The sequence below is a fragment of the Macrotis lagotis genome, chromosome 7 (assembly GCF_037893015.1).
Source record: "Macrotis lagotis isolate mMagLag1 chromosome 7, bilby.v1.9.chrom.fasta, whole genome shotgun sequence".
Classification (NCBI taxonomy): Eukaryota; Metazoa; Chordata; class Mammalia; order Peramelemorphia; family Peramelidae; genus Macrotis; species Macrotis lagotis.
In genome coordinates, this window is record NC_133664.1 from 6,988,475 (window position 1) to 6,994,217 (window position 5,743).

Consider the following 5,743-nt stretch of genomic DNA (forward strand, 5'->3'; position numbering starts at 1 on the left):
TGTGGTTCCTAGAAGAAATTCTTAAAATTCTCTGGAGTCACATCTGAGTTAATTAAACAAATAACAAAAACAAAGTCTTAGATATTTTTCTTTCATCTTTTAAAATTCTATCTAAAACAGTGTTATTAAAATATATAAAAATAATTAAGCTAATCTGTTAAAATTCTAAACCAGTTCATCCTGGAGAGAAGAAAATATAATGCAAGAGTCATTGAATCTGACTTGGAAGGGCCTACAGTACACAGTTAATCCACTCATTTTCCAAACCAGAATCTCCTACTCTTGTTTACCCATCAAACAGTGTACTCCACTCGACTTTCCTAGAATATTTTTCCAAATGATCCACTCTTCACTGGGAAATTTTTTTAAAAAGTGCTATTTTTTCCCCCCTCATAAAGATGTCTAAATTAGCCTCTTGGAAATTTTCCCTCATTAACCTTAGTCCTAGTTCTGTGGCTAAAGAGACTAAGTATAGCTTTTACCATATCATTGGATTAATCTAGACTCTACTCATTCAGAATTTCTGGTCATTTAATCTTGCCACTACCTATAAATAAAGAGTTTGGCTAATAAATTAAGTTAATAAACAAGATTACAGGATTTCATGGTCCATTGACTCAAAATCATAAACTTTTCAAGAGATTTGGAACCTAACATGCATTTAATAGACCAAAATTAAATAGCTCTAGTTATCCAATATAGGGCAACAAATGTGCCCTCTGTGCCAGGTCAGTTATTGTGTCAATGGAAGACTAAGAAAATGGTGCCTGTTCTCAAGGGGCTTCCTTGAGTATGAGAATGAGGGAGGAAAATGTGTGAACTGGTAAGTGAAACCAAAGTGTATACAAAGCTGTTTCAAACAATAAAGAGTATAAACCAGGGTGGAAAGAGGGCTCAGAAAAGGCCTCATCTATGTGTCACCCTGAGGACTAAAGGGCAGTCACAGCCTTCAATCTTGAAGCTTGTTGGGGCAGCTAGGTGGTGTAGTGGATAAAGCACCGGCCCCCGGAGTCAGGAGTACCTGGGTTCAAATCCAGTCTCAGACACTAAATAATTACCTAGCTGTGTGGCCTTGAGCAAGCTACTTAACCCCATTTGCCTTGCAAAAAAAAAAAAAAAAACTAAAAAAAATTTTGAAGCTTGTTGCCCAAAGTGCAAACATCTGAACTACTACTCCCCAACTTTTAACCCTCCCAGAAACTACTAGAAACATATCATTGACCTGACTCTGGATATCTTTGTTGTTTTCCCTCTGTAAGATGGAAGTTCCTGAGGGGATGAACTATGGCATATCCCAATATTTGGCCCAGCTATGGATCCATAATAAATGCTTAATAAATGTATGTTCATTGGATTAGAATTGCTTGAGAAAACATTGAAGAATACAAAAATCTGGGATTGTCAAACTGGCTTTCCTGCCTTTGAATCCAAATTAGATCCAAAAATGACATTCTAAGAATACTTGACTTAATTCTAGGAGATTATTATATATATTTAGATTTGGTATATGTCAAAGTATGAAGAATATAGACTTGGAATGAAGGAAAGCTAGGTTCAAATCAACTCAGCCTTTATTATATTGCCTCCACCCTTACTATGTAACTCCGATCAAGTCACTTAAGTCTATAGGTTTCAATTTATTTATCTGTATAATGGGACTCATAATAAAATGTAGCAATGTGTATTAAATTATTTGCAAAGTTTAAAGTCCTATAAAAACATCAGCTTTTCATATAAATATATGTATCTGTATCCATTATAAGCATCCCCTTATCGGTGGGAGAATATCTCATTCTTAAAAAGATGTTTACATATGAATTTTGATTTATTTAATGTTCCTTTTATCCAATAACATTCATAATAAATCATTATTTTATTGGAAAAATTAACATTTACAGGCAATAACAGGCTTGCTTAAATAAAAGATGACAATAACCAAAACCTTAATGCAGTTGATGGTACTGATGATCAGTTTTTATAAAAAGATTTAAGATTTGTAAAGCGCTTTACAAAAATCTAATTTTAATTTCATAATAACCCTGGGAAATATATACCATGATTATCCTTATTTTACAGATGAGAAAACTGAGGCACAGAGATTAAGTGACTTGACCAATATCAAATGTCTGAAAATAGCAAGTGTTAAAAGTAGGATTTGAATCCAGATCTATCTGACTTCAAGGCCAATATGTTTTCCATTCAACTTGAGGATTTTCTATCCATCTCCCTGCTTTGACAGTACTTTTAGGTACTATACTAATGCTAATTTGTGGCCTAAAAGTATTAGTTTAGCTTCTGAATGTCGATAACTTAATTCCAAGTTGTCATTTTTCCTTTGGGAAAATTAAATATAATGTATTCACTATAATATGCACCAATAGTGCCATTCACAAAATTAGATGACACAATTACTACAAGCAGGATAATCAAAATGGAAATTTCTATATTTAATAATATTTCTTCTACACACAACTGGCTGTAATGAGGCATCAGAGTATCTTAATAGGACCTACCCTATTTTCAAGAGTGTATACCTTTGGAGAGTGAAGGCAAAGGATACTAATTATGCAGAGGGGAAAAAACATAATCAGGAAAAAACAATAAGACTTTGACATTGATGTATTTCCAAAGTTGTTTTTATTCTTCCCCTTCCCTCTGTATTATTTTACAGATGTATAAGCAGAGTTCCAAAGAGAGGCAATGATTTTCCTTTGCCTTACAGACATTTTAGGATACCTCTAAGACTTAAAATCAAGTTTCTGAATCCTCCATCCATTATTCATTTGTGGGTCATATTTGTATGTGTAAATGCATGAAATGAACTTACTAAAGTAATGAACCAGCTTTTGATGGACCTTGATAGATATGCTTATTATCTGAGGCTAGGTTCATTGTCTATCCTTAAAAGGGCTCATCATCTGACTTAAGTATTTTTCCTTTGCTTTCTTCCATGGAAATGTTCACCTGAACCTGCTTCAGACTTGAGATCTGAAATCTCTGCAGATGAAATCATCATAGGTTCACAGATCTTGAGCTAAGTGATACCCGAAGGCCATCAAGATCCATCCTCTTTTACAGATGAGCAAACAAGGGTCCTGGGAAGTTAAGTGACTTCTTCAGAGAGAGAAAATGTCTGAGGCAATATTCGAATCCAGTTCCTCTGACAACAGTGCCACTAATCTCTCTCACATATTAGGGAATCTTACACAAATAAAATCTGAGATCCATTGAGTATTGACTTAAGTATTTTTCACATTTTGATAATATAAATATGCATTAATTTTCACATGTAATTTTATGCATATATGTTATGCTTTTGAAGCTACCTTGTGGGGTTTTTCCTTATTTTTTTCTTTATTCTTTCAAAACTCAGAACAATGTTCCAGGTGGTTTAAATATTTTACCATTTATAGCCAGAAAATAGCAAGGAGAGTTCAAGGAGAGGTAGAAAACTTTCATGATAGAATAATATTTTTTGATGCATTCATAAATTTTTCATACAAGGATTTCTTTTCCTTTTAATACTTCAGGAACATTTATCAGAAAAACATAGTCAGAGTCATAGGGCACTTGAAAAAATAATTAATGTCTTATACTGACTTCATATCATACTTTTTATTTTTTTCTTTGTAATCATTAGTTTTGTTTTTGTACCTATTCATCTCTATCAAAGGGGGTGACTCAGGTTGTTTATACAAAAAACTGAAAATGCTCCCTCATTCTCATGGGCACCATGGTGATGTTAATCATAATAATACAAAAAAAGTGAAGGTGGAACCCCACAGGCTACAGCAGTATGCTTATCTTGCCTATTAGGAAGCAAAGTAGGACCTAGTAGCAATTGCTCTGCTTCACCATCCTCAGCAAGATGACCATATTATTTTCTAGAAGTCTAATCGAAATGTGAAAGCTGCCTTTTTCCACCCTCCCACTGCCAATCCAACAGGAAATAACAATCATGGTTAAATGGTCCCCAATCATCTGTGGACCTGGAGAGAGGTGGCATATTCCCATCATTACCTCCATGTGGGTCCTGGATTTGAGAACAATTTTCCCTTAAAGGAGTATGGAAACTTTTACAAGCTAAGAACTTGGCATAGCGCAACAGGATGCAAGGGCTATCCTCTATGTAGAAAGAAACAAGTGAAGTCAGACAAGATAGTTGGGTTGATGACATGGAATACTTCACCCCCATAGCCTCCTCTTAGAACTTGAAACAGGATTCTTGACAAAGGGAATTTGCTTACCTGCCTTAAATGTAGGCAAACTCTGGTCCCAGGAAGAATCTAAAGAATTTCATCCTATTCTCACTTTTCTTATTAATATTTTATTTTTCCAATGACATGTTATGAAAGTTTTTCAACATTCACCCAGATGCATATGTATAAGTTACACAATTTTCTAACATCCTCCCTTCCCACTCCCACCCCTTGGTGGTGAACAGTCTGGTGAACATTGTACATATACATTTGTGTTTAACATGTTTACATATAAGTCATTTTCTCTATGAGGAATTAGGTCTAAGGAAAAAAGAAAGAAAATCATGGAATAGAAAGGAAACACATAAAAGAAAATTTTTAAGAGTGAATATAGTGTTCATTCAGATTCTGTAGTTTGCTTTTTATTGTTGTTTTGCTTTGCTTTGTTTTCTCCATCTGGATGTGGATGGCATCATCCATTTCTAAAAATACTTCTTTGTTCTGTAGTCTCAGGATGTTTTGCTTTTGATTATGTTTTTAAGGTAATTGTAGAAGATGGTGGGTCCATTGCTCATCGAAAAGCTGACTGAAATTTTCCAGGTTATATGACATGAAAAGGTTATACCCCCAAAATTCAGGGATGCCTCCATAGACTGTTCTATGACAATCACAAGGGCATTTCTCTTTTAGTCATTACTGGCAAAATTCTTACCAAAGTCTTTCTCAATAGGCTGATGCTTCACCTGAGAGCCAATGTGGATTCATAAAGGGTCAGGAAACAGTTGATATGGTGTTTGCAACCCAATAACTCCAGGAAAAATGATAGGAATAGAAGTCTGTGTAGTTCTGACCAAGGACTTTGATATCATCACTCATGAGGGTTGATGGAAAATTATGCCATGCTAGCCCAGGTTCTGAATAGTGGATGGTGCTCTCGAGATTTCCCAATAACCAATGGAGTGAAACAAGGATGTGTCCTTGCTCCCATTCTTTTTAGCATAATTTTTTCAGTCATGTTATCAGATGTCTTCACTGAGGATGAACATGGCCTTAAGATCATCTACCACACTGATAGCAATTTCTTCAACTTGAAAAGGCTATAAGCGAAGACAAAAGTGGAGGAAATATTGGTGCAGGATCTTCTGTTTGCAGATTATTATGTACTCAGTGCAGCCTTGGAAGCTGAGTTGCAACAAGGTAGGGATCAATTCTCTGAAGCTTGTGATCATTTTGATCTGACAATGAACATCAAGAAAACCCAGGTGCTCCATCAGTCAGCACCACACCAGCCACACGTGGAACCATTGATTACAACCAATGGAGAATATTTGAGTACTTTGGACAACTTCACTTCCCCTGGTATTGTCCTTTCCAAGGAATACACATTGACAATGAGGTTGACAGTAGTATTGCCAGAGCTAGCTTAGTATTTGGGAGGCTCCAAAAGAAAGTGTGGGAGAGAAGAGATATTAGACTGACTACCAAACTGAAGTTCTACAGAGCCATTGTGCTGCCCTCATTGCTATATGCCAGTCAAACCTGGG